Below are 12,918 nucleotides of genomic sequence, written 5' to 3'. Positions count from 1 at the left end.
CTAATTTTACATTTTCGTCTCATTTTATACCATTGACTTGCCAAGCTAATTTCGGCACGCTTTCATCCAGCGTATGGCACGTCTATCAAGACGTTCGTATCACAGTTATACATGGACGAAGATGTACCTGGCCGAACGTCTTTTGGAAATCTAGGAAGACAGAATCCATCTGTTAAGCTGAATCTACCATTTGAAAGATGTCGTGTGTGAGTACAGCAAACTGCCAATGTTTTCATCCCTGAGTAGCAGTTGCAACCTACCTCCTCAATTATTTGCTGAATGTATTCCAATCTCTGTCTTCATAAACAGTTTTTAAACTCTTCAGCTCCATCTAGTACCATGCGAGATATTCCCTGATGTCTTCTCACATATCCTGTCAGCCGGCCGCTGTGGCCGAGCGGTTCTAGACGCTTCAGTCCGGCACCACACTGCTGCTACGGTCGCAAGTTCGAATCCTGCCTCGGGCTTGGATGTGTGTGAGGTCCTTAGGTTAGTTAGGTTTAAGTAGTTCTAAGTCTAGGGGACTGCTGACCTCAGATGTTAAGTCCCATAGTGCTTAGAGCCATTTTGAACATCTCCTGTCATCCTGTTAATTATTCTTGTTAGTGTTTTCTGTGCATTCCTTTCCTCACCAATTCTGTGGAGAACCTCCTCATTCCTTATCTTATCAGTCCAACTAATGTTGAACAGTCTTCTGTAGCACCACATCTCACATCTTCTGTTCCGGTTTCCCGCAGTCCCTGTCTCACTACCATACAACGCTGTGCTCCAAATGAACATACTCTGAAATTCCTTCCTCAAATTAAGGTCTATGTTTGACAGTAGTAGGCTTCTCTTGACCAGGAATGTCCATTTTAGCAGTGCTAGTCAGCTTTTTATGTCTCCCTTGCTCCATCCGTCACACATTATCTTGCTGCCTTGCTAGCAGAATTCCTCAACTTCGTCTACTTTGTGATCTCCAAATATGATGCTAAGTTTCCAGTTGTTCTAATTTCAGGTACATCTCATTTCTCTCGTCTTTCCCCGATTTACTCTCTATCCATATCCTTTACTCATTAGACTGTTCATTCCATTCAACAGATCCTGTAACTTTTCTTCACTTTTAAATCCACTTTTGAGCCTTTGTTTTATTTCCGTCATTCCTTCTTCGACGTACAGATTAAACAGTAGGGGTGAAAGACTACATCCCTGTCTTATACCCTTTTTAATCCGTGCACTTCGTTCTTGGTCGTATACTCTTATTACTCCTTCTTTGCTCTTGTACATATCCTATATTACCCTTGTCTCACTATAACTTACCCCTATTTTTCTCCGAATTTCGAACATCTTGTACCATTTTACATTGTCGAATGCTTTTTCCAGGTCGACAAGTCCTATGAACGTTTGATTTTTCTTCAGTCTTGCTTTCATTATCAACCGCACCGCCAGGACTGTTTCTCTGGTGCCTTTACCTTTCCTAAAGCCGAAGTGATTGTCATCTAAGAGACCGTCAATTGTCTTTTCCATTCTTCTGAATATTATTCTTCTCAGCAATATGGATGCATTACCGGTTAAGCTCAGTGTACGATAATTCTCCCCGTTATCGGCTGTTGTTAATTTAGGAATTTTATGAATGACGTTTTCTGAAAATCTGATGGTACATCGCCAGTCTCATACGTTCTACGCACCAAAGTGAATAATCGTTTTGTCTCCACTTCCCCTGATGATTTTAGAAATCATCGCAGTACAACTGCATAACGAATCAGTACTTGAATAGTATTCACCAACTGTTGAAAACGTGTGATCTATTTACTGAAACATTTTCCGTAACATCAGTATCTCATTATCAAGTTATTTAAGACAGCAAAAGTCATTCCGTTGGATTACATACATACTGACAACCATTTAAATCTTGTGAATCTCTTACATACTTTAATGTTGATATGCCTTCACGCTCTATCAAAAATATAAAGCTCATCAGAAAACAAGCATCGTCAAACATATAAAACACTGTGCTGAACATCTCTTGTTGACAGATAACACTCTCACAAAGTATGATTGTTTACTAAAGGCAACTATGATTGATTACTAAAGATTGTAATGGTTCAAATGGTTCAAATGGCTCTGAGCACTATGGGACTTAACATCTATGGTCATCAGTTCCCTAGAACTTCGAACTACTTAAACCTAACTAACCTAAGGACATCACACTAAAGATTGTACTGCGACATAACTTATACATCCCAGTCCCCAACAACGCTACCGTCTACAACGTCTTGAACATTTATATGTCAAGTCCTAGAAAATCCTAAAACCCAAAATTACACCTATGTTGCAATGTCAGCATCCATACAGAATAATCAACAGGAAATATTGACACTTAACGACCACTAAGTAGATCAGGTTGGTGGCTGCTTCTCAACGAGGACATCGCAAAAGTGGGCCCAGAAATATCCCTAGGACCGTTCTGTCTTTTCATTTAGCGCGTTGACGTATTCCTTTCTTAAAGCGCAAGACATCGCTGTTTCCTCTGCATTTGACAGCAACCACCCTTTTCTTTCAAAATTCCATATCTTCACGCTGTCTGTGACGCTTCGCAACAAATGCTGTTCTGTTTTTAGGTGCTTTGCCACCGCCGATGAATCATTCTCTTTACGTCACTCTCTTTAAACCTTACTGTAAAGTTTCTTTCCGTTTGGCCCATATACCTCGTCGTTCATAAGCTCCCACTTTCTCCAACCAGTTCTCACCAGCACCAGTCATATTCTTCAGCCTCTGCTCCAGTATATTACCCGTCCTGAAAGTAATTTTAATCAATTCGTTGTTGAATACTCTCGCCAGTTTATATGAAAGTAATCCACAATATTTCTTCGGATTTATCTCACTTTTTTATGGTTTTTATATGCTACCGCCGTATCAACCCTATATATTAAATCAGTGTCAAAACCATTTCCTGCCGCTATTTGTCTATGCATTTTCATTTCTTCGTTCTTGTTGTTAGGGCTTACCGGAATGGTATGCTATATAACGTTTACGTAGGTGGCATGATATTGGCCACAGCAAGCACTTTTCCTGAGAACACGTACAGATGAGACTCTGGATTTCAAAGTTTATGTTGTTGTCAAGTACACAATTGAGGGAGAGAGGGTCTTGGTTGTCGTGCGTTGTCAGAAGCAGGCGTGTGGAGGCTTACCTTCGGAATGCTGCTGCTGTAACCTGGAATTTATCAAAGAAGGTAATATCGAGCCGCGTGCGCTAGTTGCAGAAAGTGCGAGATCACATTTTGGAACACTTTCAGTTTTGTGAATTTTCGTAATTTGCATTGATTGATAACGATGCCGTTGTCTCATTACCTCGTAAACGCATGAACTAAAGGAAGGAATACATCACTCTTTACCTCTTTTCATCTTCAAATAATGATTTTTTTTAAGAGTATATTGTACAGATGTTTGATGTTTCGCCAAAACTATTAACCTGAAGAGCTTTGTGTTTCGCATTCATATTACAGTAACAATGACCAGTAATGCAGTCTTGTTCAAACCTTTTTAATTTCGCTGATTAAAACACAAACCGGAAGCGCAATTAGGTTTTTTAATTATTCGACATTAAGCCTCCGCATCCCAATTTCTATTCAAAAGTTTTAAGAGAAAAATATTTTGGGCTCTCATTACAGATCGCGAGATCCGACTACTAACTGCATGTTAAGCTTGAGCAGTATCTTGTAGTGCACATCACAAGGTTATTTTAAACGATGGCAAAGCAGCTTGATTTATATCAGACAACAGTTGAAAGACATAGCTGTTCATCCTTTGTTGAAGAAGTAAGTTAGCGTGATTATTAGCTCCAGAACTGAATGGTGCGTTGAGCACTTCGGGAACAGTGGTTATCCATACAAATTACTTTCACATTCTGAAGTCGTATAGCGTAATGACTGTGTAATTGTTTTTCACTGGAAGTGTAAGCACTGTGATCACGTATAAAGTTTACTCAGCAATATAGTTATTGCACGTGATAGGTTAGATGTGTTTGGTTCATGACGATTGCATGTAATGTTCGTAATAATGCACTTAGGTACTTTAAATACAAAAGCTTCATACGCGCCGTAAGTAATAGTTTCATACATCAACAAGAGAGCATAAAGTTGCACTACGTACACAGTCAGATTAAAGTTTAAATACAGTATTTTACTACGATTTCAAAGTATTAACCTTCATCCGAAGAATTGCACTTTGGCACTTACAAAGCCGAAAAGTTACATCTGAGTGCCAGCATTATAAAACTTACAAGAGAACCTCCGAACGTGGGTTTCCTGTATACTCGTAACCTCATCGTTTGTTATTCTTCTACTCTATCCTCAAATAAATTCAAAAATCCTTGTTGCTCATGCTCTACCGTAAATACTATATTCTTATCTATCTTGCCAATAAAGATGCAATAGATCCATTAAAGAGACTGCCGCCTACACTAAGCTTTTCCGTCCTCTGCTAGAGTATTGCGGTGAGGTATGGGATCCTTACCAGATAGTAACAGATTATACCGAAAAATCCCAAACAACGGCAATTCGTTTTATATTACTGTGAAACAGCAAAGGGAGTGCCACAGATATGATAACCGAGTTGGAGTGGTAATCACTAAAACAAAGGAGATTTTCGTTGCGACAAGAACTTCTCACGAAATTTCAGTCGTCAACTTCCTCCTTTGAATGGAGAATATATTTCATTGACACCAACTACATACACAGGTTTGATTACCATACTGAAAGAAAAGAATCTGAGGTCATAGATTCTACATCTACATCTATATATATATATATACTCCGCTAGCCACCAACGGTGTGTGGTGGAGGGCACAATTCGCGCCAAAGTCATATTCCCCCCTCCCTCCCTCCCTCCACCTCTGTTCCACTTACGTATCGCCCGAGGGAGAAACGACTGCCTGAACGTCTCAGTACGAGCTCTAATTTCCCTTATCGTTGAATGGTGATCATTGCGCGATTTGAAAGTTGGTGGTAATAATATACACTCCTGGAAATGGAAAAAAGAACACATTGACACCGATGTGTCAGACCCACCATACTTGCTCCGGACACTGCGAGAGGGCTGTACAAGCAATGATCACACACACGCACAGCGGACACACCAGGAACCGCGGTGTTAGCCGTCGAATGGCGCTAGCTGCGCAGCATTTGTGCACCGCCGCCGTCAGTGTCAGCCAGTTTGCCGTGGCATACGGAGCTCCATCGCAGTCTTTAACACTGGTAGCATGCCGCGACTGCGTGGACGTGAACCGTATGTGCAGTTGACGGACTTTGAGCGAGGGCGTATAGTGGGCATGCGGGAGGCCGGGTGGACGTACCGCCGAATTGCTCAACATGTGGGGCGTGAGGTCTCCACAGTACATCGATGTTGTCGCCAGTGGTCGGCGGAAGGTGCACGTGCCCGTCGACCTGGGACCGGACCGCAGCGACGCACGGATGCACGCCAAGACCGTAGGATCCTACGCAGTGCCGTAGGGGACCGCACCGCCACTTCCCAGCTAATTAGGGACACTGTTGCTCCTGGGGTATCGGCGAGGACCATTCGCAACCGTCTCCATGAAGCTGCGCTACGGTCCCGCACACCGTTAGGCCGTCTTCCGCTCACGCCCCAACATCGTGCAGCCCGCCTCCAGTGGTGTTGCGACAGGCGTGAATGGAGGGACGAATGGAGACGTGTCGTCTTCAGCGATGAGAGTCGCTTCTGCCTTGGTGCCAATGATGGTCGTATGCGTGTTTGGCGCCGTGCAGGTGAGCGCCACAATCAGGACTGCATACGACCGAGGCACACAGGGCCAACACCCGACATCATGGTGTGGGGAGCGATCTCCTACACTGGCTGTACAGTACTGGTGATCGTCGAGTGGACACTGAATAGTGCACGGTACATCCAAACCGTCATCGAACCCATCGTTCTACCATTCCTAGACCGGCAAGGGAACTTGCTGTTCCAACAGGACAATGCACGTCCGCATGTATCCCGTGCCACCCAACGTGCTCTAGAAGGTGTAAGTCAACTACCCTGGCCAGCAAGATCTCCGGATCTGTCCCCCATTGAGCAAGTTTGGGACTGGATGAAGCGTCGTCTCACGCGGTCTGCACGTCCAGCACGAACGCTGGTCCAACTGAGGCGCCAGGTGGAAATGGCATGGCAAGCCGTTCCACAGGACTACATCCAGCATCTCTACGATCGTCTCCATGGGAGAATAGCAGCCTGTATTGCTGCGAAAGGTGGATATACACTGTACTAGTGCCGCCATTGTGCATGCTCTGTTGCCTGTGTCTATGTGCCTGTGGTTCTGTCAGTGTGATCATGTGATGTATCTGACCCCAGGAATGTGTCAATAAAGTTTCCCCTTCCTGGGACAATGAATTCACGGTGTTCTTATTTCAATTTCCAGGAGTGTATGTTCTCATCCTCGGCGAAGATCGGATTTTGGAATTTAGTGAGCAACCCCTTCAGTTTAGCGCTTCGTCTATTTGCAAGTGTGTACCATTTCAAAATTTCTATGAGATTTGTAACGCTCTCGCGATGGCAAAATGTACCAGTCACGAATCTTGCCACTCTTCTTCGGACCTTCTCAATCTCTTGAATCGGACCCAACTGATAAGGGCCCCATACAGACGAACAGTACTCTAAGACTGGACGAACTAACGTATTGTAAGCTATTTCCATTGTTGAAGGACTGCATCGCTTCAGGATTCTACCAATAAACGGCAATCTGGAGTTCGCCTTGCCCATTACTGACGTAATCTGATCATTACGTCCGAGATCATTTCGAAAAGTCGCACCCATGTACTTGACGGATGTTACCGCTTTCAAAGACTGGGCATTTACTTTGCACTCGTACATTAATGGGGATTTACGCCTTGTTATACGCTGTAGGCTACACTTACTAATATTGAGAGATAACTGCCAGTCATTACACCACGCATTTATTTTCTGCAAATCCTCATTGATTTTGTCACAACGTTCGTGTGACACTACTTTCCTGTAGACAACAGCATCATCGGCAAACAGTTTAATGCCGCTGTCAATACCATCAACCAGACAGTTTATGTAAACCGTAAAAAGCAGCGGACCTATTACGCTGCCCTGGGGCACGCCTGCAGTTACGCTTGTTTCTGTTGAAGTCACCCCATTCAGGACTACATACTGCTCTCTGTCTGTTAGAAAACTTTCTATCCAACCGCTTCTGAGCGCACTTTTTTGAGCAAGCAACAGTGTAGAACTGAGTCGAACGCCTTTTGAAAGTCGAGAAATGTGGCATCAACTGGGAGCCGGTATCTAGAGCCTGTTGTATATCATGCACAAAGGGGGCCAGCTGTGTCTCGCATGACCGCTGTTTCCTAAAACCGTGCCTGTTTCTGCAGATGAGCTTCTCGGAGTCTAGAAAGGTCATTATGTCTGAACAGAAAATATGTTCCATGATTATACAACAAATCGACGTCAGTGAAATTGGTCGGTAATTATGTTATTATGTTGTTGTTATGAAAAATGTTCATTTTTCCCACACACTGTGCAAGAGTGGAACGGAAGGAAATAGTCTGAAACTGGTATTGTGAACCCTCTCCCAGCCACTGGACTCGCATTCGGGAGGACGACGGTTCAATCCTGCGCCGGGCCATCCTGATTTAGGTTTTCCGTGATTTCCTTAAATCGCTCCAGGCAAATGCCGGGATGGTTCCTTTCAAACGGCACGGCTAACTTCCTTCCCCGTCCTTCCCTAATCCGATGAGACCGATGACCTAGCTGTCTGGTCTCCTTCCCCAAACAAACCAACCCAACCCAACCTCTCCGAGGCAATTAATTGCGAATTGCAGAGTTGTCATGTAGATGGTAATGTAGATTCTTAAGATCACACTCATTTATTTGTTTCTCAGATCCTGGTTACATCATATGCATATCGTCAACATATATTTTGAACATTCGCAGTTTCTGACTGTACTTAACATTTTTCTTTAAAAAAGCTGTTTCACAATCTTACAAGAAGAGGTCCACCATTTGCCCTGCTAATATAGAATCCACTGTTAAACCATTCTATTGTACGTAAACATTTTGTGGTAAATAAATCACACATTTTCGACAACTATCGCTAACATTCTCAGGAGTAGAACTTGCTTGAGTTTCTACAGACTGTTGTAACAAGTTTATTTTGGGAATATTTTGTTCAGTGAAGCGCGAACGCCTGAAGTGGCTGAAATCTTTCCAGCTTTTCTTTTAACAGACTTGAAGTGGAGGTAGCACTCTATTAATTTTTGGTTGGGGCAACGGTATAGTTAAAACGCAGAACACAGTGGAATTCAAGTTCAGTATATATTCATTCATCCCAAGCATCGAGAATCAGGACGATTTTTGCCTGTTGTCGATATCGATACTGGATACTGGCAAGATATCGGCCCTGGGAATACCAGTACTTTCGAGAAAAATTTAATTATTAAGTTTTAACATAGGAAGAGACAGACAGTCCCCCCAAAAATATTTTATTTTCGTGTGGTATGATTACAAATTAACATTTTTTTCTGATTTTCTTGTTGACTTGTACTGTGAAACGTTGCTTATTGCCAAGTTTCCTGATTCTAAGTCAATGGAAAGTATCCGGTAGGGTTTGAAAATTGGGTTTGTGAGTATCAAAATAACATAATTTTGATCTTTTCATTGAATTGACGTGGAACCTTACGTTTTTTACACCACCAAGGGACCATAAGCATTAGTATGTCACAAATATTCCAACTTGATACCTCTATTCGTTCCTGAGAAAAATGGGTCTTGACGGGCAGACAAACGGGTGGGCGGATAACATAATGATCCTATAAGAGCTCAATTATTGCTAATAGAGATATGGAACCCTAAAGAAGGAAAAAAAATAAAAGACCTATATTTATTTTACAAGAGAATCTCAATATGTTAGTTTAGTGTCTTGTTTTAGTCTACCTGACAACTTACTTGGCAGCTAAGAAAGGACGTAAGAAGAAATAAGAAAGAGCCAATCACCTGCAAAATAGAAGGTTTATTTAAAACTCTTCACTATGGTCTAAAAACTTTTTCTTTGGAAGGGAACTGTGACAACTTAAACACGTAAACAGTGAAAATATGTTAATTGTACAAAAATATCTCGTTACGAACACAAAAAGATTATTCGAATTTATTGGTTTACATGTTGTGGTGGAGATGCTTTAAAATATAGCCGAAAGGCGTCAGTAAACTATGAAATTTCACCTCCATAATAATTAAGGCGTGAATGACATGTGGGTGTCATTTATATTTCTTCACCAATACAGCTGGCGTCGCATACGCAACGCTTGGGCTAAGGAAAACGTCCGGTAAGAGTTAGCATTAGTATGCGGAAAGAGAGTGTGTGATAGTGAATGAAAATTACTATTCTAAACTTCTTTAAGATGTTAAAATTAAAATTGTGGAAGTAAAAAGTAGGTCATATTTAGCTGGGTACACATTTAAAATTAACGAAATGGCAACAAGTAATAAATTACCAACTAGAATAAGTCATTGTGTTTTACCTAAACAGTGAGGCAGTCTAAATAGAAAACAATAGCAAAAACGACCAGGGGGAGAAAGGGGGAAGAAGATGGTGAAATGGCATATAACTCACAAATACAACATATCTGAAAAACTGCGAACATCGAGACGTCTAGAAACACTTTTACATCACAGCAAAGAAGAAACACAAGTACCATTAGTAACCACTAGCATTAACAAACAAGGAAAGTGACAGATCCGGTAGTCATCTGCAAAATCGAGCCACTTCTCTGTTACGTTAAGGAAAGTAGGAGTCTGAAACTACCAAGAAAATTTCTATTTTTGAGTTGCACCTGTTCATTTAAAATGGATCCATCTTTGTGTGCGAAATTTCTAATTCTTATAGCAGGTCAAGCCTGTAGCATTTCTAAGCCTTCTAGTCTGCGTGGTGTGTGTTGTAGAAGAAGGAGATGTTCAGCAAAAGTGTAATTGTACACATTTATCGCACCTTTATTTAGCAGATGCATTTTATATCCTATTCTGAACGGTCTCCCCATCTGTCCTACTAATAGTTAGGGCAGTCATAACATGTAATTTAATAAACACATGCTTTTATCATCTTCTCCCCCTCCCTTTTCCTTCAGTTCTTTTTGATGTTATTTTCTGTTTAGACTGTCTCAGAGTTTACATAATTTGTTTCTACCTCAATTACTTTTTCTAAATGGTAAGTTATTACTTATTGCCAGTTTGATAATTTTAGATGATTAATCAGCTAAACATGGTAAGCTTTTTCATGTCATAGTTTTAATTTTAACGTTTTAAGAAAGTGTCGAAAAACAGTTCATTCACTGTCGTGTACCCTTCACGCGCATGCTGCTAGTGCCCTCTATTGCCGAAGGCTTTCCTTAGCCCAATCGTTGCGTACGCGGTGCCATTGCACTAGCTGTACGTTGGTGAGCTAATGCTAAATGACAATCAATATGTCGTGCATGTTTTGTTGCTATTGTTGTTGTGGTCTTCAGTTCAGAGACTGGTTTGATGTAGCTCTCCATGCTACTCTATTATATTCAAGCTTCTTCATCTCCAAGTACGTACTGGAACCTACATCCTTCTGAATATGCTTAGTGTATTCATCTCTTGGTCTCCCTCTACGATTTTTACCCTCCACACTGCCCTCCAATACTAAATTGGTGATCCCCTGATGCCTCAGAACATTATCCCTTCTTCTAGTCAAGTTGTACCACAAATATCTCTTCTCCCCAGTTCTATTCAGTACCTCCTCATTAGTTATGTGGTGTACCCATCTAATCTACAGCATTCTTCTGTAGCACCTCATTTCGGAACATGCTATTCTCTTCTTGATTAAACTATTTATCGTCCATGTTCCACTTCCATAAAGGGATACTCTCCATACTAACACTTTCAGTAAAGATTTCCTGACACCTAAATCTACACTCAATGTAAGAAATTTCTATTCTTCAGTAACGCTTCCCTTGCCATTGCCAATCTTCATTTTATATCCTTCCCACTTCGGCCACAATCAGTTTTTTGCTCCCCAAATACCAAAACACATCCACTACTTTAATTGTGTGATTTCCCAATCTAATTACCACAGTCTCACCTGATTTAATTGGACTGAATTCCATTATGCTCGTTTTGCTTTTGTTGATGCTCATCTTATATCCTCCTTATCAAGACACTGTCCATTCCGTTCAGCTCCTCTTCCAGGTCCGTTTTATTGGTATGGAAGTGAAATTTTATATTTTACTGATGGCTTATGGCTATAGTTTAACGAACCTCCGTCACAACATGTAACTCAATTAGTTCAATAATTTTTTTTGTATTCGTAACGTCATTTTATTGCACCTGCCTATACTCGTAATAGCTCAACATGTTTTCATCGCTAACAAGTTTACGTTGTCACTGTTTCCTTCTGAAAAAGACGTTTCTATAAACATTGAAACAATTTTGAAACTGAATGAATGTTTATTATTTCTTCAAGAATAATAATAAATAAACATTGTTACCCTAGCGTTAGCTTGTATGATTGGAGCATATACATAATTGAAATTTGAGGTTATATTATTAAAAATAAATAAAAGTAAAAAATGTATCCTTATGGGAAATACTTCATAAAAATACAACGGTGACGTGTATTGCAAAACCTGACAGGTAATTAATCGTTGCTGGATTCTTGAATAATTTATTTGAAAAATTACCAAGGACAGTAAGGATGCGGAAAACGAGCACTCACTGTAAAAAGAATAAAGACGAGATAGATTAAAAGCACACCGTATCCGTGGGTAAAGGGGAAAGATACAAAAAGTTGGCCATAGCGATTGTAACAATTTTGAACCCAGGTCAGACCCTCTTAGATGTGCTGTACATAAGGAAAGCCACAGTTTTCTTACTAGAATTAATTGCAGCACTTATCTGGTTTTACAAATTTATGACAAACGGCTGCGGTTCTGTTTTTACCTTTATTTGATCATACTGATCCTTTGGTAAAATTCTCCAGCAGTCTTTACTATCTGCTTTTATGAGAAGCTGTTGTCGGTTGATAAACGATGTTTAGAGACAGTGCACGTCTACGTAGAGTCTCGATTTTCGCTGCATGATAAGAGACACGGCGCATGGGAACCGATAGAAACCGTACAGCATTATTTTTAATCGCTCAGATGTAAAACGACAAACAGTGAAGATTAAAGTAATCACCGGTAGTTTGAGAGAAAGGCTGAAGTAGCCGTAACAGGCTGGCGGAAGCGCATATTACTTATGACCAATGGCTTAAATTGGACAAAAACTGATGTCCCAGAAGCACAGACGATGGGAGACCAAATAGTTAGGTAGGCCTGATTATTAACCAGTCGATGTCGCTCAGTGATGGTGTGAGCAGTCTTCTGAGAGGGATATATTCATCACTCACATTCAATGACTCCAGTGACTCATGGCCATACGTGGAGTATCGAAGTGTTGACTGGCTTCCGACGCACTGCCCAACAGCTTTACGAAGTACCAACCGACCCTACCAAGTGGGTGGGCAACGAAAGTTACCTACTGACATTACGAACGAGAAACTCCCATTTTTTTCCTGTGGCCAGTACTCTAACACGAGGTGCATACGTTAGCATTCAGAGGCTGATGTTGAACAAGTAACCCACAGATAACGTTCCAATCAAATCAAGCGCGCTGAGATGTAATGGGCAATTATTTGATTTTTGTGTTTCATGGAAAACGGAAGCTAGTGATATATTTATTTATTTTAATGCACGGGTGTGTGGATCCCTATCAACCTTTTTCCCTCCGTGTAGTTTTGATAGTTGCTGAATTACTTTGGCGTAGAGCCCAGTAATCATTGAAATGACTAATGTAACACGAGGGTCAATGCATAACCGTTTTCTCAGTGCGCGGCTAACAAAAGCAACCA

General features: G+C 41.2%; 1 protein-coding gene across 1 annotated transcript in view; it reads right to left on the bottom strand.

Moving 5' to 3' along the window:
* Window positions 1–12,918, bottom strand: part of LOC126187449 (probable cytochrome P450 301a1, mitochondrial) — a 196,356-nt gene that overhangs the window by 26,656 nt on the left and 156,782 nt on the right. The gene's annotated exons all lie outside the window — the stretch shown is intronic.

This window comes from Schistocerca cancellata, chromosome 5 (genome assembly GCF_023864275.1).
Source record: "Schistocerca cancellata isolate TAMUIC-IGC-003103 chromosome 5, iqSchCanc2.1, whole genome shotgun sequence".
Taxonomy (NCBI): domain Eukaryota; kingdom Metazoa; phylum Arthropoda; class Insecta; order Orthoptera; family Acrididae; genus Schistocerca; species Schistocerca cancellata.
This window is presented reverse-complemented; position numbering and strand designations above follow the sequence as displayed.